Here is a 22,234-nt window from a genome sequence, read left to right on the forward strand (position 1 = left end):
CACCTTGGGATGTCTATGATCCCAATCCTTCCCAGTGATAAACTTGGTTGTCTGCAGCACCTACTCATCACCCTATCCATCATCCACAAGGTGCTGAGTGGTCTTGACCTGTAAAGACCTGGAGATGGATCTGTGAGTATGATTTGTAAAGTTTCCTCTTCATTCTTCACTAATGCTCTGTCCAGGTAAGCTGTCAGAGACTTGAATGACACTGGTTCTCTGAAGCATTGCTTTTGGAGAGTTTGAAGAAGACACTAGTGGGTGGTCTGCCTTTTGCTTGGTTCTCCTCCTCATACAGTCACTCTCTAACTCACAGGACACTAACTGGTATCCTCCCATTTTATTCAGCTATGATACTACTTGGGATTAGTGCTGACCTCATAAGTTAAGGGCTCAGTCACCAAAGACCAATAGACTAATACTATCCCACCTCAGATGCCAATCACTGTCTGAGTTACTGATATTTCTGACTGACTGTCTCAGAATTTGGGGGTTCTCTCAGCTCCCTCCTTGGGTACAATAACTTAACAAAATTGATTCACAGGACTCTGTAAGCCATTGTATCAGATAATTTTCAAAATCTACTACAGGTGGTCAAATAGAAGAGGTACACAGAACATAGTATGAGAAAGAGGTGGCATGGCTCTCTGGGCCCCCTCTTTGCACACCTGTGTGTTCACCAACCTGAAAGCTCTCTGAGCTCCACTACTCAGATTTTTTTAAAATGAGGTATGATTAATTTATTTAATCATTGCACAGGGTAATTAAACTTATAGCTTAGCCCCATCCCATGTCCAAAGGAGTACACAGGCGATGGAGCTGAATGTAGTAACCCTAGGATCCCACAACAGTTTCCTCTGGCAATCAATCCTCTTCCTTAGGTTCTCTAGAGCATCATCTCGTTAGCAGAACGTGAGGCACAAGCGAAGGGGGCTTTTTACAGATTACCAAGAATAAAGGTAAAAGAAATGTCAGAGGATTTAAAAGCTGTTTCAGGAATCCAGGACCAAGATATAATTACTTTATCAAAATAGTATATGTATATTACAGTGTTGGATAGATTACTAAGTAAAGAATGTGCACTGTCTTGCAGAGAACCTGAGCTCATTTCCCAGCAACCATATCAAGTGGCTCACCACGGCCTGTAACTCCACTTCCAGAGGATCTGACATTCTTGTCCGGACTCCATGGAACCTACACTCATGTCACAGAGACACACATCTACATATAATTAAAAATAAAATCTTTTTTTAAAACGCCATATTACTTTGTATCCAGAAAGTCTTTTGAGGAGAAACTTCTTGAGTAACATAAATTTTAAGAGAGATCAAAAAGATAGCTCAGTTCAAGTAAATAATTGGGAACCTGAGAGTTGGGACTTCCGTCCAGCATTGAGACACGAGTCTATCTGGTACCTTCTGTTGCTGAGTTAGCCAGGAAACCTTGGGTATGTTGTGTTATGAAAGCTCCATATACTTTTGATCATGCATAAATTAATAATGAGGAAAGGAAGGATCTGCAAAGACTTTGAAACAGTTCGCTGTTGTTTTAATGCCCTGGAAATGTGATGTTCCTAGTTAAGCATTTGGAAAGCAAAACCTTAAAGGTAAACGTCATAGAGCTGGGTATTCATGGGCAGCCAGAGAGTTGTAGGGTATTCATAGCTGAATTCAAATCCAGAAGGAGATTGGTACAGAGGTTTCTTTTACTCAAAATGAGATAGCTTGTAGCTTTGTACAGTAGCAGTATCGCAGCCAGTGAGGTTTATCTGAGGAGAGATTATTGCTAATTGAAAACTTTTCCTAAGAGACAGCTTGTGCTCAGCTCAATTTCTCCACTTTTTTTTTTTTTACTTTTTATTGATTGTCGTGAGTTTCACATCATGCACCCCAACCCACTCATTTCCCCATCCCTTCATATCTGCCCTCTGCCATTGCAACCCCCCAAAATGACATTATAAACCCAAACCAAAACGAAACAAAACAAAGCACACAAAACATCTTGTCATGGAAGCTGGGGTATGTCACAGTATCCCACAGCATACCCTTTATCCAGATACCTTTATTGCAAATCTTCATTGCAATGAGTCATTGGTCTGGTTCAAGGCCTCTGGCTTCTGCTATATTATCAATATTGGGTCCTCACTGGGACTCCTCTCAGATATTCTTTCACTGTCCTGTGTTATGGAGAGCCCACAGCTTTGGTGTAGCTTTTGTGTAGCTCTTGTGAACTACTCCAGTAGTTGATAGATGAGGTATATGTTGAGGTGGGTCAGCTCAAAGCCCTGGATCTGGGTCTGGGTGATAGCTGATTTGGTCAGCCTGCCAGCTCTTCAGCAACCTTAACACCAGGGTAAGATCTCAGGCACTGCCCCCAGCTTGTTCACCCAATGTTGCAACCAGCAAGGGGCAGGGTCAGCTCTCTTGCTCTCACATCCTCAGGGCTGGCTCACCCATGCAATTGCCATCAGGGCCAATTCTCCTGTACTGCACAAGTGAGGTACAGGGCCTACTCTAACGAGTGCTACAGTTGGCAAGGGATAGAGCTAGCTCTCCCACTCTGATGACCTCAAGACCAACTCTCTGACTGCCTCAGGTTTCTAGGGGTGGGTATCTCCCCCCCCCAACCTCCCCCTAAAGGGCCCATGCCACCTTACAGCAAGTGGTGGGGCCGGCTCTCCCATGCACATGCCTTCTGAACCATCCCAGCCAAGCCCTGCCACCAGGGCCAGGTCTGTTAAGCTGTCCAGGTGGAGTTCAGGGCCTGCTCTCCTGAGTGCTAAGACTGGTGAGGAACAGGGACAACTTTACACTCTCATGAGACAGTAGATATCTGAGTTCTGAAGAAGCAAAGATCTCAGTAGCTACTAAGCGCATGCCTTGGCAGCCTCCAATCCCTGTTGGAGACCTGGGAGACTCAAGGGTAGTAAGCCTCTGTTGGAAGACTGAAAAAGCTGATGGCAGCAGTAGCGGTTATAAGTGTCCTCTCTCTAATACAAGCCATCTTTTAAAAATTATTATTATTAAATAAAAAGGGCAGAAGAAGGGGCCTGTGGTCTCCCAACTGTGAGGGGCCACCTGCCCTAACCTCTCTCCACTCAAAGGGCATGGTGTGGTAGGCTGAGGTGTAAGCGTGGATGGGAGGTGTGATGGTTTGTATATCCTTGGATCAGGGAGTGGCACCATCTGAAGTTGTGGCCTTGTTGGAATAGGTGTGACATGGTTGGAATGGGTGTGTCACTGTGGGTGTGGGTATAAGATCCTCACCCTAGTTGCCTGGAAGTCAGTCTTCCACTAGCAGCCTTTGGATGAAGACATAGAACTCTCAGCTCCTCCTGCGCCATGACTGCCTGGATACTGCCATGCTCCCACCTTGATGATAATGGACTGAACCTCTGAACCTGTAAGCCAGCCACAATTAAATGTTGTTTTTTATAAGACTTGCCTTGGTCATGGTGTCTGTTCACAGCAGTAAAACCCTAACTAAGACAGGAGGGCAGCTAGGAACTATCAGAGGCTAGGACCTGTCACCTTCACCAATCCTGGAAAACTCGGTGGGTGGAGTGGGGCCTTCTAATGCCAACTGCTGCTCAGCTGAAGCTGAGCCTGAGAGTCTGGGCCATTACAATATCCTCTCACCCCAGGAGGAAAGGCGAAGAGTCCATCTTCAAGAAGATACCACCAACAGACTTGTGGTGGCCTCTACTTGTGCACATCCTAGATCTTGGACAGCAAGGATAGCAGCTTCTTGTCCTGGAGCTGCAATGCAAAGACCTGCTCTGAATGCAGAGTTGAGGGGGCACAGGCTCACCAACTTCATGAGCATTTGTGGGAAGCAGAGCTAATCCTGTGATGCTTGATCCTCGTGTAGGAGAGGAGAGCCTCCACGTAGGGCTGCTGCAGAGCCTCCACAATGCTGGGCTCCTGCACATTAGGCCGGTTGGCTGAGAAGATGTTGATGGCAATGAGCAAGGCCTGCTCTGCGACTTCCAGGCTCAGCTGATGCATAGCCCTCGAGAACTTGGAAATGGGGTTGATGAACTCCACCTGCAAGCCTGCATGATGGAAGTCATCCTTGCTGAAGGTGAAGTCTTTCAGGAACGTGATGCACTCTGTCTCGTGGTTGTAGCGTCTGGCGAGACAAGCCACCTTTATAGAAGGCTGCTCGCTTAGAAAGTACTACCCACTTTAAGGGAAGGTTCTCACCCTCTGTTAATCCTCTCTTGAAATGCCTTTATAAATACACTGAGATAAGTCTCCCCAGGCTGATTATAAATTCTGTCAAGTTGACAATTAAGACCAAATGATCACAGGGACCAAAACAGGAACAGTGTACCATAGTTGCCTACATATGGCTGGAAAGCTAATTTTCACAAATGGAACATAACCAAAAGTGATCTGTGTCCCCTCCTAGCCCAACTGGACAGTAAGATATGCATATTCATTATGCTGTTTTCCTCCTATCCCAAAGACTCTGAGATCTTCAAAGAGGCAGATGCCACCAGGTGGAAGGAATCAGAAGCCACAGTTGACTGTGTAGAGGGAATTCACCCTCCTGCCAAGAACATCTGCACCAGACTTGTACAAGTGTGTGGAAAACTTTGTGCTAAGTTGGGCTGCCATTGGAGCCTCTTATGCAGGGAGGAAGAAGACCTTGCAGGACTTCCTGTGTTCTCACCTTTAACTTTGGAGGAAAGGAGCTCTGGAAAAAGAAGATCTCACACATAAAGACAGTGGGTGCCTCCATTAGCAAATTCTTAAGCCTCTGGGCCAGGAACATGACTTCCTCTTCACTTTTGCCAACAGATACAAACAGCAGACCTAACACAGAAAAACTCCAGAAACATCTAGAACCTTCTGACTCAGTGACCACTCCGTTGGGCTGGGGAGCATGTGTTCCTGGGAAGCCTAAATTGATTGCCTGCCCCTTATGGAGAAAGCCTGAGCAGAAGGCATCCTATTGAGGTATGTCAGGTTTCACTACAGAATTGTTGCGAGGCCTCCTGTTTTGACTCATCTCATCTAAAGTGCAATAAGCTTTGATTTGTCTTTTATTGATTTGAATAAAAATGGAGTCCAGAGAGATGAGTGTCTAGTAGAGGGGGAATAATGCTATTTCTTTGCATTCACTTTGGTTTGAAAAAATAAAAAAGGTTCTGGAGGCAAAGCACCTAAGTGTTTTCTTTGTTTAACCTCTACACCCTGCACAGAGTCCAAAAGTGACTCAGTCTGGGCCAGGGGCACCTGCCCAGGCCAGCAGCAGCTGTGTGTGTCCAGGTGTGTGCTGTGGCCTCTCATCACAGCTGCTTGCAGGGCCCAGGGAAGAGCAGCTGCCTGCCTTTTCCTTGCTAATTTCTCTTCCCCACTGAGCTACATGGGGGAGAATAATTGCCTTCACTCCAAGCGCTGACATTCCCACATCCCAGCACCTGCTCTACTACTGTTCTCCCAACAGGAGGACAATTTCTGCCACCCTTGGTGACTCCTTCAGAGCCAACCCGCTGGTTAGAGAAACACTTTCAAAGAGGCAGTTGGAATACGAATATGGTCAGAGCATTTTGGAAGGCTGGGTAGCAATATATTTTTTTTTTTCCTCTTGAAACTACTGGCAGGAACTTTGTAGGGTGACTCGGCAAAGAGTCTTGGCCTCAACTCATTCTCCTCTATGCTCCCAGCCCTGTCAGCAGAAACAAATAGAAAAAGCCTAAATACAGGGAAAAGAGGAAGCAGGGCAAGCCATCTAATGAAACCGGGGTATTTATGAGACGCTCTCAGAAAAGCCAGAGTTAGCCTGTGGCTGTCAGAAGGCTAAGGATCAATTGACTCCGGATGGGCACTATTATTCCGGATTATAAATTTGATTTTATAGTGGTTATTCATTTTGGCAAGGTCAGAGGACCAGTGTGGCAGCGTCCGGATGGAAGGTTGTGACAACCTGGGGCTGTAAGATGACCCCCGACCCCACCCCAGGCCGGGATCCAGCCAGCGACAAGGATAGGAACAGTTCTTACAATCCCCCTTTCATCATCTCTCAAAGGTCAGACCCTTCATTCAGATTTCATCTCCTGCCAAATTTTAAATACTTTCTATACTACAAAAGCAACCTTAAAAACATATTCATGTTAGTAAAAATGATAATAGATAGAAGAATAAATGAATATGAAGGCATGTGGCTAAACACAAGCCTTCTGAATGGCAGCATTTTATGTTTTTAGAGACCTTAGTACTAGAAAGTCTTTAAATAAATATGTTTATTTGTTAGTCACTTAAGTAACGAATGTAACCATATAAACAGGCAGAGGTGTGTCTCCACAGAGACTCCAAATCAAGTTGACAATGAAGATCAACCATCACAGGAGGAATTAGATCTGAGACTGCCTTCCTTGACTTCTCCTTTACTCCCTGCAGCCCCGGTTGCTAGCGAGAGCAAAGCAGTCTTGCCTGTGGGAATGAGGAGCTGTCTGTGCAGCAGACCTAGAAGAGCTGCTGAGCTTGACTCTGTCATGGGTCCTTGGGAAAGTCACCTCCTTTTCTACTCTATCTTCACTTGACTTCTTCTCCTTGTGAGAGCTGGAGCATATACCAATGTAAAAGAGTGAATCCAGGGGAGTGAAAGTCAAGGGTTCTGTCACACCTGGAAGAAAGGAATCCTGCTGATTCTGTGGGCTCCTGGGGGCCTGCTGGGTTCTGACTGTGAACCTTCAGCTTCTCACAAGAACCCCTTCACATGATCTTCCTCGGGGTCTCACCACAGTGCCCAGAGGGCAGAGCTTGGGGTCCTAGGCTCCCTGCCTGAGACAGATTCTGCTGAAGAGATGAGAAGGTTGAAGTGAAGGAGAGAAACAAAGAAACAAGAATCTGTCACTGTGATAGATGCTTTACTTACATTTAAGATTTATTTTTAAGTGTGTATGTGGGGGGGAGGGAGGAAGAGAGAGAGAGAGAGAGAGAGAGAGAGAGAGAGAGAGAGAGAGAAGAGAGAGAGAGAGAGAGGTGAACAGTTGCCTGCCGAAGCCAGAGATGGTGATTGACGCCACAGAGCTGGAGTTACAGGTGGTTATGGGCTGTCCAAAATGCACTGTGGATTCTCTGCAAGGGCGAAAGCTTCTTAGCTTCTTACCTGGTGAGCCATTGCTACAGTCCTTATATACTTTAAATATAATGTTTCATACCATGGGACAGACACACAATAGAGAAGTTAGGATGAAGTGTCTCATGTAGTCATTTTTTAATACACTGGATACACAGTTGTATTTAGTGTAATGCCACGACCTCTGCACCTCTGCAGGGTTATGTAATCTCACCATTATTGAGCAGGTTTACATGTGAAAAGCATAAATTAGACTCAAGAGATTATTAACAACAATTTGAAAGATTGGTTTGAAGAGATGATTTAGTGGTTAAAATGGAAGAACTGGGTTCAATTCTCAGCATGCCCAAGGTAGTAGATCCTTCTCCAATGGAAATGACACCCTCTTCTGATTTCCATGGGCACTGCACACATGTGGTATGCATACATACATGCAGGCAAAACACTCATACCAGTATGTAAAAGCACATACTTTTTAATGTAGTGCATTTTTATTTAGGGATTAATGCTAAGACATGCATGCTAAGATGCCTATAAAATGGGCCAGGGAATGGCTTAGTAAGTAAAGTGCTTGGTGCGCAACTGTGAGGATTTAAGTTCAAACCCCTAAAGCCCGCATAAAGCTTGGTTTTGCAGAACATTCCTGTAACCCTAGTGATCTTAGAGTGAGATAGAAGCTATCTCGGTTTTCTTTCTGTTACTGGGATCAACACTGTGACCAAAAACAGGGTGGGGGATGTAGTATTTGACTTACACTTCCCAATCATAGTCTATTACTGAGGGAAGTCAGAGCTGGAACTCAAGGGCAGAAACTATAGCTGGAGCCATGGAGGAACTCTGCTTATTGGCTTCATTGGCCTACTTTCTTATATAAACTAGTACCACCTGCCCAGTGGCGATACCATCCATAATGAACTGCGTCCTTCCACATCAATCACTTATCAAGAAAATGTCCCATTGTGCCAGGGACCAGCATGGAGAGGGGGTCTGAGAGAAGGCGTATTTGAGAGTGGCTAAACAAAGGACTCAAAGTCCAACTGTGCGGTCAAGCTGATGACCTATGTTCTGCTCGAGACAGCTTTCAGATTGATTTTCTCTGTTCTGCTTTCTCTGGAGATTCCCCAGACAGAGCTCTCTCCCTCTCCCTCTCCCTCTCCCTCTCCCTCTCCCTCTCCCTCTCTCCCCCTCCTCCTTCTCCCTCTCCATCCTCCCTCCTCCCTCTCCCCCTCCCCTCTCCCCTCCCCCTCTCCCCCTCCCCTCTCCCCGTCCCCTCCCCTCTCTCTCTTCTGCTTGAGACAGTTCTCCAAGCACTTTTCTCTTGCTATCCTGAAAAAAATTCTCTGAATAACAAAATCTCCTGTGCATCATAATCCCAGTCTTTTATTTTACATATCAATCCAATCTTTTACTCCAAGTTCCCTTTTGATTATCCTATGAATCTGCACAGAACCCACAGTACAGCCCCTTAATTCTTAGGAGACAGCAAGCATATACATTTTATTGTTGTTGTTGTTGTTGTTGTTTACATTGCCAAAGAATTTAGCTTTTGTTAAGCACACTGGATAAACTAGTTGGGTGGAACCCTGCCCTGAAATTACCATTCCTACTACACCTGGGCCTGGACCTAAATTCTCTCTGTCCCAAGCTAACCTTGAACTCAGGAATCTGTCTGCCTTTGTAAGAATAAACAAAAAACTTAGCTGGATGGGATCTCTTTCACTCACTACTCCCTAACTCTTTTTTATCTCCTTCCTTAGTATCTTTCTGACAGGTTGGCTCACAGCACAGCTGCTTTTGTCCTTTTAGATCCTTGAAGCCCCTCATATAATTCATATTGCATCCTTATATTTTGCATAGCTAAGAAATTGTGCATTTTCGAACACATGTTTTTAGAGCTCTTTTCCACAGCCTTAAGGGCTGTCCCAAAAGTCCCAGGGCTAACCATTTTGCTGAGACATTAGTCACACCATCACCTCCCTGGACTATCTCTGATTGTAATTCAGTCATTAAAGTTAACAGGGAGGACATTCCTTGAAGGAATGCACATTATTATACAAACAAGTCTTATGCTCACAGCAGCCATTAACACTCGTGGAGGTCCATGCTCTGTTGGCCCTGTTCTAGGGAACTGTGTCATTCCACCCCTACCAAGGCCTTGCCAGATCTAGCACCATAGAGTTGCCCGTAAGCCAATCTGATGGAGGCAATTCCACTATTTGAGATTCCCTCTTACCAGATATGCCTAGATTTGTGACAAGTTGGCAAAATCCAACCAACCCAGATGTTTGTGGGACAGCTCTCCAGGAATAAACACTAGAAAACAAAAGGAGTCTCGTGAGAACTGACATACCCGATTGTCTGCTGCTTTTCAAGTGTGTCAACATTTGCATGCCCCCCCCACACACACGCACGCACATTGTACAAAGACACACATATACATACTCAAAAAAGGTTTTTAAAATCAATTTGTATGTAGAGACTCAACAGCATGCATAATGCGTAATAACAATGTATAATAACAAAAATGACAGAATAATATGGCATACATTATAATTATTATATAGTTACCATCTTTCATAATAATATTATTTTATAGTAATAAAAAATGTCTATCAGTAAAGGACTATTTAGACAATGTGTGGTTTAAGCCAGTCATGTGGGACAATAACATAAGGCAATAGTAAGGGGCCCTAAAATAAAACTGCCCTATAGAAGAGGCATGCAAAGTGTGGTTATGTTTAAAAACATCTTCAAAATATGTCTTCAAAATATGAAACACAAGATAGCACATTTCATAATTTGTAAAGTCGGCAGGACATGAGCCTCAGTAAGCACAGTCCTGAGTGTCCTTGGGGTGGGGGTGGGACTGGAAGTGTCGTCTTTCTCTTCTTTATAATGTCTCTAATTGCGCAAGTTTGTTTCCTTATGATTCATTATTCAGTACATTTACTGAAAAGCTGCCACATACTAAACACTGTTCCAGACCCTTGGGACATAGCACTGGGTAAGCATACCCGGTCTTCACAGCATTTGCTTCACATTGCAAGGAGGAGAGAGAAGAAAGAAAGTCAATGCAAACCAAATATTATTCTGGATGGTATGCGCCCAGAAGTAAAAGGTGTTGTTTATACAATGAGGTGAATAGGATGTGGCAGAAATCACCCCCATCTCCTTCTGTTCTTGCCCCACGTTCATCATGGTATATGGCAGAGTAGGCTTGATAACCTTTGCTAAACAGTTTTAAGAAATGAACTCTCGAGCCGGTGGACTTCTTGTCCCACCTACCAAGCTGGGAGCAAGCTGCAAGACTTTCCTGCTTGGTTTCTCATCTCTTAGATACAGAAGGATTATCTATCTCCCCTGCTTTACCACAAGAATGCTTCTGTCCATTGCCAAGGCTGTGCACTAGATGCTACCTCACCTGCTTCAATCACATTCCAGTCTTTCTTTAGGGGTCACTTTCAAGTTTCTCCCTGTAATAGCCACAAATCAAAACATACCTATCAATGACAAACGTGTTCTCACTGGGTGACCTCTTTTATTTCCTTCTTTTAGTTTGTGCTCCTTAGAATTCTGTTCTTGTTAGGGCTTCATGACTTTTTGTCCCAGAAAAAAAAAATAGATTATATAGAGAGAATGTGGCAAGTTACACAGAGAGAAGGGAAGATAAATGAATGTACATTCATACAGTGTGTCAGCTGTTGACAAAAATGCTTTCCTTGCCCTGAGACCAATGTTAAGGGCAAATGAGATCTCTAAGCATGACAATGAAATTTAGCATGTAAAGAACAAATGAACATATATGCAATAATTGTCACCCAATCTTCACAAATGGAGGATGCAACAAGAAATTCAACTGTAGTACATACATAGACTGATATTTAAAATGCCACAGTAAACTTAAAATATAATTAATGAATAACTAGAGCTCACATTCCCCCCTGCCTCAATATCCCAAATGCTGAACAGCTATGCTTCCAGATACACTAGAGCTGGACTCCTCCCAGTATACCCCCACTGTGTGTGTGTGTGTGTGTGTGTGTGTGTGTGTGTGTGTGTGTGTGTGTGTGTGTGTCCTGGCTAGATGCCTCATTCTTTGTTTGATGATGGCCTTGGTTATTTTGCACATGACCAAGAAAGATTATTTTCATCATATTCCTGTAAAAGCTGTCACCTCTAACACCATAGTGTTCAATCTTACTGTCAACTTGACTAGATGTAGAATCACCATGGAATGAAAATGCACATCTTACCGTGTCTGTGAGGATGTTTTCAGGAAAGCTTAACAGAGGAAAAAAGATTCACCATCACTGTCTACAGCAGTGCCCTATGGGCTGGGCTCCTGGACTGAATAAAAAGATCAGAACCAAGCTGAGCCCCAGAATGCATCACTCTTTGCTTCCTGACTCTGGACAGGATATGATCAGCTGCCTCAACTTCCTACAGTCATGCTTTCCCTGTCTTGCTGGACTGTATCCTCTTTAAGCCTTCCTCCCTTAAGTTGCTTTTATTCTGGTGTTTGGTCCCACTAAATAGGCCCCCACTTCAGATTCTCCTTTGCTTCTTCATTTCAAATTTCTGAGTTTCGTTTACTTGCTTCATCTCTGTAAGGAAGGGCGCTCAGTCCTTAGTAACTTGAGAGGTTAGGATACGTACTTTGGAGGGTACTACTCACCTAATGGTCTAGGCTGTAAGGTAGTTACTGACCCCCTGTTTACCACCCACCCTTCATAGCAGGACAGACATCAAGAACTCTGCTTGGTGCCCATCCTTTCAAGTTTATGTCTCCCTCTTCATGAGAAGTCTTTTCCCTTCTCCTCGTTCAAAGAACGAAGTTGGATCAGCTCCTCAAACTCAACATAATATCTAACTGGGTTTCAGCCATCTGTGAGAAGAAAAGGAGAAACACGCCAAGTGCTGAGCTTACACCGTCAGGAGATCGTGAAGACTGGCACATGATCTCAGCATCAGCCTTGCTCTAGCCGATAAAATTCAGGCCACATCTTCACAGAACTGCTCATCTGAACATTTGGAGGCAATTCGGGGCATCCAGATAGGCTCAGGCTGAGCTCAAGACCTGGATTCAGTAAAGGAAATACCTGAAAAATACTGGCTACTGCCCTAAGATTTGGGGAGATGTTAGGAGCTGAATCTGATGATCAGTGTGTTTATCTGTTATTGTTCTAGGGCCTCTTTAAAGACACAAAATTGGCTCCTGCCACTTTAACCACTAAATGTCTTATCGATATAAAAGCAGAGTAGACTAGACTTAACCATGTTACTCTAGCCTGAAGCACACGTCGCTGATTCTTTTCCGAATTCACTCTGCACCCCTGTTACTGATAGTCTCTGGCAGGAGGTAGAAAACAACTTTATAGGCAGTCCTTTCGTTTTATGGAGCCTTCTATCTGAAATATTAGAGAGCTGGGATTAGCGATTTCACAGGCACAATTTCCATCATTCATAAATCTTTTATCTTAAAATTGAAGGCATTATCTTTAAATGTGTTCTACAAATCTTCCCTGGGAATACAAGGTCCTTTATGTACTCAATTTGAGGTGACTGGATGTAGGATACTTTATGAAGTTTTTGGACCATTAACTCTAGATTTTGATTTTTCTTCATTTGAGAAGACGATGATGCAATGAATGTTTTGAAAATGTGATGGGGAAATTGGCTTCAGCAAGGTAATCCGAGTCTCCTGGCAGACTCCTAAATATTTAAAAAGCAAAAATAAAATATGAAGGGTGTGCCAAATGAGTACTTCTTTCATTTCTATTTCCATTCTGCTTTTGGGGTGACTGCGACCACAGTCTCACCAAGATGGGTGATCAGTAAAGAGCGTGTCCTGTCAGCAGATCCCTCCAGGGCTCCGATTCATTCTTTGAGTTATGAGATGAGGACAAAATGAACTATTTTTCAAGCTTGTAAATACGTGACAAATGGCAGTGCAGGAACTATTGATTCCAATCATGGTGATACAATGCTTCATAGTCAAACCTGACTCTGCCTTTACAAACAGCTTGCAAGCTGAACAGCGAAGGCTTGCATGGCAGACTTCACACTGGATCAGCCTCCTGTCCATGTTTACTTCCAACCTGAGTAAAATCCTCAAATGGAAATGTACTTTCTTTTATTTTTACACTAAAATAATGTTGTTGAGTGGCAGTCAATCTTGGAACAAAACAGAGACGCAGAAGCCTTCCAAGGTCCCAAGCAATTGTGTGCTCATGTGTCTAGTTTTTAGTTCCAGTCTTATATAATAGAGATTGCGAAATGTCCCTTAAGTGTATAGATTTTGAAACAGCAGAGGATCCATAGGTATGGCGTAGTTCACAGTAAAATACTATTTGAAACAAATCAAATCCTATCTGGAGACAAAAAGCCCAACCAAGTAGAGTCAGTTCAGTGCCCCTACATTTCTGCTTTGAGCAAATTGATGTCATTACTTTTGCAGGGAGGACCATCACATGACAGGTGTTTACAAGTTATCCTCTTCTCTTCCTTAAAATTAAAAAAATATATATTTATTTTTATTCTATGTATGAGTGGTTTGCCCACAATATGTATTCATACCCAGTGCATGTATAACTAACTGCCTTTTGCCTGTGGAGGTAGGAAGAACTCATTGGGTTCCCTGAAACTGGTGGTCAAGGTCTCAGTGAGCCAGCCTGTGGTGCTGGGAATCCTCAGAAACCAGGGTCCTCTGCAAGAGTAGCAAATGCTCGGAACTGCATGCCTCCAGCCCCCAAACACAATCGCTTAATCTTTCTTAAGTGTCCTAGCATTCCCTGTGCATAGCTCACGTGTCTCCCAGCATTTCCCGTGAATGGGAAGCATAACTGAATCCTAATCACAGCCTCAGTGAGATACACTGTGGGAGAACAAGGGTTGGTTTGGGTTTGCAGCAGTTGTGAGAAGGTAGCAGCACAAGGCTCACCATTCTGGCCATGGAACACCCATCTTTAACTCACCCTCAGGTTGCCAAGGGATAGGTTATCCAGGACCAACCTTTGTAGAAATATTGCATGGTGGTGAGTTATTGACTCCTTTCCCATTGCTTACTCATCTGGGTACCATGATGATATAGGGAGTAGTTTTAACTTATCAGAAGACAAAAATATAAGATGGTGGGGTAAGGCAGGTGAGGGAGGGGGGCTCTTTAGATTGTCCCGTGGCTTCCTCTATAATCATAGTGTGGAAACAGCCAAGGTAGAATGTCATTCTTGTGTGAGACCCTGAGCTCCAGCCTCTCCTTACATTGTTCATCCCAATCAAATTGTAATGAGCCACCAAACAAGAAATAAGAGCAGAGATTTACCATGCTTCACCAGCTCTTTATTATAGAATCAGACTTCTGGAAAACGTGGAATTATCCAGGGGGAATGTGTTTGTGTGTGTGTGTGTGTGTGTGTGTGTGTGTGTGTGTGTGTGTGTGTGTGTATGTGTGTATGGCTATAAGCAGTGTAGATCCAACTGTGACCCAGCCCACACTGGTGAGACCTGCCCTTTACCCAACCTGCACTCAGCTCAGGTACTACACATTTAGAGAGCCTGGGTCTCATGGCTGGGAGCTTATCCGGCCCCAGCTTTCACCCAGTTGGATCACAAAGAACCCAGCCTTGCCCAGATAAGCCAGGCACATCGACTACTTCTCTAGTAAATTTTTCTCAGGCTGGGATCCATTTTTAGCAGCTTCACTTGGTTGATCAATGGCTTCTATTCAATGTGAATATTGACTGGGGAAACTGGCTCAGAATGCCAGATGCAGTTCAAACCGCAGTGCTCTCCGGGACCCACAGATAATGGTAGAATCTCAGCTTCCCTCCTATTTTTCAAAGAACTCTGTCTAGCCTCTTCTTCCAGAAACAAACAAACAAAAAACAAACAAACAAAAACTCAACCCAAACAAACAAAAGCACTGTTGGCCCACAATTTAATTCTGAAGAGTCAAAGATATTTGTTAAAAATATATACATTTTACTGAGTGTGATAGCCAACTGGGGCTTAGTTAGCAAAAATATATTAGTAATACAGTAAATAAATGTGTATGTATCCACACATATGTTAAAATTGTTCCCAGTACATTTATTTTCTGAGTGTGTATGAGAAATAGTACACACACACACACACACACACACACACACACACACACACACACACACACACACAAATGCACTCACTCACTAGCCATCAGATGAATGTTGGGGGTCTGAGGATAACTTCCTGGAATCTGTTCCTGTTCTCTCTCTCTCTCTCTCTCTCTCTCTCTCTCTCTCTCTCTCTCTCTCTCTCTCTCTCTCTCTCCCTTATGGGTTCTGGGAATCAAACTCAGTTCCCAGGCTTGGCAGCAAGTATCTTTATCCACTGAGTCATCTACTGGCCTCACACACATATTTTTTAAAATACTTTCTGGTTTTTTTTAAGCCCTTGGTACAAAATATCCAGCAGTTTTTATATAGCACAAAAAATACAGTAAGTAGAAATGACTCACCAATGAGCCACTAGCTCCTGCAAGCTTGGTTTTGGCCCACCTACTCTGTCCACTTCTTTGTTTTCCATGGTGCTTTATGAGATCTAGTCTACTATCCTCAGTGAGCAATCAGTTGTTCATCTTTGCCCACCTTCTTGAGAGTATGAATGGGCAGGACTGGGCTTTAATAAAGGTCTAAACCAATAAATACTCGCTGAGTAAATGATGAGTGATGGGCCATAGCTACTTGCTCTTTAGGCTTCACAATGCACCAGGCTCTTTCTTTGGTCACAACTGTTTGAGTAAGTAGATAGCTCTGCCATCTCCATGGTGCAGATTATAGAATTAAGGCCAGACAGGGTGAGTGGCAGCTAAAAAAGCTAGGAGTTTAATCAGACAGTGTGTTATAGAGCCTGGACTCCTGCTCTCAGATAATATATAATGCACATGTAATATATAACTATAATGCATAATATGTAACAATACAGTGCATGATGATTTAATATAAAATAGTAAACAATAACAATATACAAAAAGACATAATCACATTATACAAGGTAACAATTATGGACAAATACTCAAACTTGCACCTTTACATACAAATAGAAACTACATTTTCAGTTTCATGGCATGAACAAGTTAATCTATCCCCTCCCCCCATCACTGGGTAAATTGGGTGATGGAAGCCATTCAAGTCTTTGAAGTGACAGATCACCAGTTAGGGAGCTCGGTATAGTTCTGTTGGTTCAGCCATCGCCATTTCCACAGAGGCAGAGTGTAGGGTGTAGTACAGACAGGTGTGCAGAGATGCCATCTCTAGCAGCATGACCCTGTCTAAACCACAGAAGCCATGGGTGATACTGTTTTAGTGCACAGTCATTGCCCCAGACAAACTTATCCTAAGACTGGTCTTTCCCTGTCAATACTGTGGCTTGGAGCCAGCAACATGCTCTGGCTCTCCATTTTTTTGTCTGTAACTAGGGCAGATAAAGGTCTCTTTACTTACTGGGCTGATGCAAGAATAAGTAAGCAGAGGCATGCTATAACTGAGCATAGTATCCAGTGCATGCTGGGAGTTTAATAAGGAGTGGGACTCTGGGGAGGCATTACAGTAATTAGAAGAAACATTGTTCTTCTAGAGGCCAAAGTTTGGTTCCCAACACCCATATCAGGCAGCTCACAACTACCTAGAACTCGAGAGGACCATCCTTTTCTGGTCTCCATGGGAACCTGCACCCATGTGCACAAACAACCACACAGACATACAACCATAAAGATTATTTAAAATAAATTTGAAATTATAATACACTGGTAGCATGGTATTGATATATCTAGTCTCTTTAGACTGATGTACAGTCAATAACCATTGCCAGGGGCGACATGTGAAACAGAGTGTTCCAAATATGACAGAAATCAAAAGAGCCAATGCTACTGACCCATGAGTTGCTGAAAAGGACATTTTATGTTCTATGTATCTTACCATGATAAAAATATCTGGAAGTTACAGAGGAGAAGGCAGGGGCTATGAGGGAAGATACATTATAGTCGTTTAGTTAATATTATGCTTTTGTGAAACTCAGTACCATGTACAAGGAATGACTGTGGAGGGGTCTGCAAGAAAGGGAATGAGAAAATGCAACCAAAGTAAAAATTCAAACCAACCTCAAAAAAAAAAAAAAACCCAAAAACAAAATACAAAAACATCCTTCTCATTTGCTGAGGATATTTCTACATCTCTTATGAAGACATGTGCTGTCTTGCTTTAAATTTGAAATTTCTGGAACCAGTGAATAAACTCAGCAGATAAAGGTGCCTTGCTATCAGATTGGTGGCCTGAGTTCAAAACTCTGGGGCTATGTGGTTGAAGAAAAGACCTGACTTCTATAAATTGTCCTCTGAGATCCTATACAATGTATGCAAGGAATGCATGTGGGCACACTAGATACATAAATGTCTGTGCCTAGAATGTCCAGATAACCACACTTTTATTAAGAATTTTTCTTACTGTCTATACTTTGCCAAGAGTTCAAAGAGATGCTTGTAACAGTTTTCACTATATTTTAAGCAGTGACTCTGATAAAAGCACAAAGTCAGCCGGGCACTGGTGGCACACACCTTTAATCCCGGCACTTGGGTGGCAGAGGCAGGCAGATTTCTGAGTTCGAGGCCAGCCTGGTCTACAAAGTGAGTTCCAGGACAACCAGGGCTATACAGAGAAACCCTGTCTCAAAAAACAAACAAACAAAAAACAAAACTACTACAACAACAAAAATCACAAAGTCTTACTGTAGAGTCTTTGCAACTGGGGTATCTTTCTGCATTCTGGGAACAGACATTGGCTTAAGGTGTTTGATTACCGAGACATTTGCTGAAGGTCCGTTGTGCCTGGGTCAGCAGGCTTAGGAAGATGAAAGCTGGACTGGGATCTCAGGAGGGTGGTACCCAGGCGGATTCTAGCCTGTGGCTATAGGAACCCCATTCCACATACCCTACCTACCCGATTCCCTTTGCAGGGTGGGACTCAGGTGGATTCTAGGAACTTCATTTCACATACCCTACCTACCTGCTTCCCTTTGCTTGAACTAAACTGTGTCACTCATAGCGGCATTTGCCATTCTGAAAACTCTGAGAGCTGAAGGTGGCTCACAAGATCTGATAGTGGTTTGGTGAGCACTGACCCTTCATCTGAGAGATGATGAGAAATGAGAGGGTGCCCCATACTCTGGAGGTCAAGATTAAGAGACTGTGATTAAAGAACATGGGGAGGTAAGAGGAATGGTGGCCTTGTGTCCTATGGGAAGCTCTTCCCATATCCAGGAACATTGCATGTCTTAGAGGGGAAACAGAATCAGAGCTACACATGACTGACAGGTGCCCAGCGATGTCCTATCCTTTTGCTGATTTTTAAGGTAAGTTCAGGTATACAAGTTGACCAATGATCTGGAACGTTGGATCATTAAACTTTGTGATTGATGCTATGCAACTGGTAGGTTTTACTGGAGGAATTACGTGTCTGCATTTTAAAGAAACTTGGCTGGCAATTTGGGAGATGGCTCAGTGGGTAAAATGATTGCCAGAAAAGCATGGGGCCCCAAGTTCCAAACCCTAGGACCCACTTAAAACCTGGGTACACATCTATAATCCCCATGCTAGGGAGACTGAGACCAGCAGATCCCTGGAGTTTATTGGTCAGACAGTCTAGCAAATTTGGGGAGCTCTGGGTGAGTGCAAAACCTTGTCTCAAAAAATAAAGTTGGAGGCTAGTGAGATGGCTTTGTGGATAGAGGTTCACAAGGTGGATTTTAGAACCCACATAGTAAAGAAGAGAACTGACCTCTATAAGTCAACCTCTTACCTGCTGACATATGCCATACACATGCAAATAAATGTATGTGCACTCACTGGCACACACACACACACACACACACACACACACACACACACACACTTGCACCCCTTACTTGCACCAACACATACATTAATCAATTAATTACTATTTACAGCTTGACTCCTAGAGCTCTGATTTTATAATTTTCCTCCAGGCTGGGCCCTGCCTCATCTGTGTCCATTCATTCTTCATCCATCTGATCCCGGCAAAGGCCTCTGACCTCTGAATTCCATATTTCAGAGCAACCACTACTCATTTCCAGCCTGTGTGTCCCCATCTGTCCAGTTGCCATTTATAGCACCATCTCTTTCAATTGTTTAATTTTAACAGTATTATCAGCAACATGTACAATCCTCCATCTGCTTATTGTCTTCTCTGTTCTCTCAGTCAGATCCCCTCATCCAGAGCCAGGCTGCCTCCTAAAAGAACAGCAGGGGTGGGGGGTGGGGGTGGGGGACACGGAATGGAACATAAAAGAAAGCCACCTGCTTGGCTTCCACCAGAATTCACATGCTCTTAAGAAACCCTGTGTGGGTCACAGGTGGGGTTGGAGAGATGGCTTAGTAGTTAAGAGTACTGGTTACTCTTGCATGGGACTTGGGTTAACCATCCTTAACTCCAACCCTAGTCCCAAGAGATCTAATGCTTTTTTCTGGCCTCATAGGCACTGCATGAACATAGTTCACAGACACACATGCAGGATATACATATGTGTGTGAGATTTTATATATATATATATATATATATATATATATATATATATATATATATATATATATATATGGGGAGATGTGTTTAAGCAGGTGTGTAGATGTATTTAGCCTGCATATCTATAATATATAGATATAGGAGATAGATAGATAGATAGATAGATAGATAGATAGATAGATAGATAGATAGATAGATCAAGGTAAGAGGCTAATATAGGAGAATTTCTTCCAATAGAGAGACACTGAAACTGTTTTTTTCCCTCAATAAAGTACTGTTCACTCCAGTAAACAGAAATTTCCACACTGAGGTTTCACACAGGAAGCAGAGTGATCCAAGGCAGGAGGGTCGGCACAGTTTCTGAAGGGCATGTAGCATGCTGATAATGTACCTTTTAAAATGTAGCTCTTTCATGGGTGTATCTGATTAGTTAAAAGGGTTACATCTCTTCCTATTAATGAAACAAAGAGACGTTTCCAATCAGAAGAATCTGCCATAAATACCCAGTCCTAACTGATAGAGGTTTTACATCTTTGTTGATGTTAAGGGGTGCTTTCCTGAGTAAATGAGAAAGTCTAGCTGCTTCCTAGAAGAGCAGCTGAGGGTAGAGGGGACACGGAACATAAAAGAAAGATGTATTGCAGGGGATAGCAGAGCTATGCAACATTCACATTTTTCTTCAATGCACAGGACAGGGCGCCAGTAGGAAGCCCTCTGGGAAGTTATTTACAGCAGGTGAAACTGGGGCTCAGAGAAGTTAATTGAACTTGCCCCGAGTCACACTGCAGATTTGTGATGGGAATGGGATTTGAACCCAGACCCACTGAGTTACGATGTTCACCTTGGGAGAGTCTGATTATACAGAAATATTGGGTGTGTTTTATTGTCTAAGCATCAGGCGACCTGGCTGCAAAAGCTGGATTCTACTGAGCCCTATCCCACAGCACCCAGATGTACTGAATTCTAGCGGACTGGCTAGGAGTCATTCTTCTGTGAGGTGGATAAGAAAGATATTTCAAGTACCATTAACTACTTCTAATCTAAGCTCTATTAAATTTAAAGCCTGTAGTAATTATACTGAGAGCTGGGGTGGGGAGTTTTGTTTTATTTTTGCTGCCTTTGAAGGGAAAAAAAATGAGCTTCGGTTACAATAGCATCAATAAGAGACATATTTAAATTCAGCCTCAGTTGGTTTGGTGGTATGTACATGTAATCCTGAAGCTTTGAATACTAATGTGGGAGAATCATAAATTCCAGGACAGCTTTGGATATATAGCAAAGCCTTGTCTCCAAAAACCAAAGCCATCGACCAACCAAACAATGACTGTGTGTTTGTTTTAAGGATGTTGGCAGGAGAGATAGCACGGTGTTTCACCAACTCCATCTGTGTGATAAGCCAATAGATGTCCCAGCTGACAGCTAAGGGAATAATCATTGGCAGGAGCAAGTCCAATGGCACCAGCTCCAAACTCTTGTTTTCCTGTTCATGCTGACTTGCAGGCATCCCCGGACTTCTGTGTCTCTATGACAGTCTGATGAAGAATGAGACACGGACACACTCAAAATGTTGCTGTGCTATTCAGTGCTCATCATCAGCTTGACAGGATCCATAATGGCCTGGGAAGTGGGCCCCGGGACATACCTGTGGGAGCTTATGATGATGATGTTAATTATATGAAGAGATCCACTCCTATGGATAGCTCATCTCTGTGATCCTGGGTTAAGTAGAGGGAGGGAGCTGAGCAGAAGTAAACCTTTGCTCTCTGCTTGCTGACTGTAGATACAATGTGACCAGTGGCCTCCAGCTTCTGCTTCTTGGACTTCCCCCTCAGGGTTGACTATTCAGCCCTGAGCTAAATTGCCTTCTCTTCTTTAAGTTACTTTTTATCATAGCATCAGGAAAAGTAATTAAGATCTTTGTATTGACTTCAAGCCTCTCTTCAAGTGAGAACTCCTGCCCAAGTGTCTTCTCATATAATAAACTTCTTTCCATCTTTTAATAATAACAGGTTATCCTACCAAAACTGTTTTGCTGGCCAATGAATATTTTAGCGGACTGCAGATTTGAAAGTAGCATACCCTGTTATTTACAAATTGTGTTGATAAATGCTGACTTTCAGTGAATTCCTTATGAGCTGATATTAGTAAAATTGTATTCAGATCTGCAGCTGAGTGCATTCTTAATGACAAATGACTGTTGTGAAGTGCTGTCTATTTTATCTGCCCCCTCAAAAGGGGCTCCTGTACTCAGGTGAGGTCAGGTGAAATCTTAATTAATCAGTTAAGACTAGAGCCTGTGATTGGGGCAGTAGAAGGAGGGGGTGGAGTTGAAAGTTTTAGAGAGGGGAGAGAGAGGGGGGAGGAGGAGCGGAAGAGGAGGGGGAGGAAGAGAGGAGGAGGAGGGGAAGAGGAGGGGAGAGGGAGCTGGGGGAATGGACAGAAGATGGAGGAAGAAGATGAACCAGAATCACGTGGCCTGAAAGAGCCACAGGTAGCTATGGATATCATAGAAGGGCAACAGAGCAATCAATGTAGGGTACATTTGCCCCATCTAGATGTTCAGCTTGTATCTATAT

At 43.4% G+C, this 22,234-nt stretch overlaps 2 pseudogenes; one reads left to right on the forward strand and one right to left on the reverse strand.

Moving 5' to 3' along the window:
• Positions 1-1,728: 1,728 nt before the first annotated feature.
• Gm24141 lies at positions 1,729-1,860 on the forward strand (annotated as a pseudogene).
• On the reverse strand, positions 3,720-4,136 carry Nr1h2-ps (nuclear receptor subfamily 1, group H, member 2, pseudogene; annotated as a pseudogene).

The sequence above is a fragment of the Mus musculus genome, chromosome 9 (genome assembly GCF_000001635.26).
Source record: "Mus musculus strain C57BL/6J chromosome 9, GRCm38.p6 C57BL/6J".
In the NCBI taxonomy this organism is placed as follows: domain Eukaryota; kingdom Metazoa; phylum Chordata; class Mammalia; order Rodentia; family Muridae; genus Mus; species Mus musculus.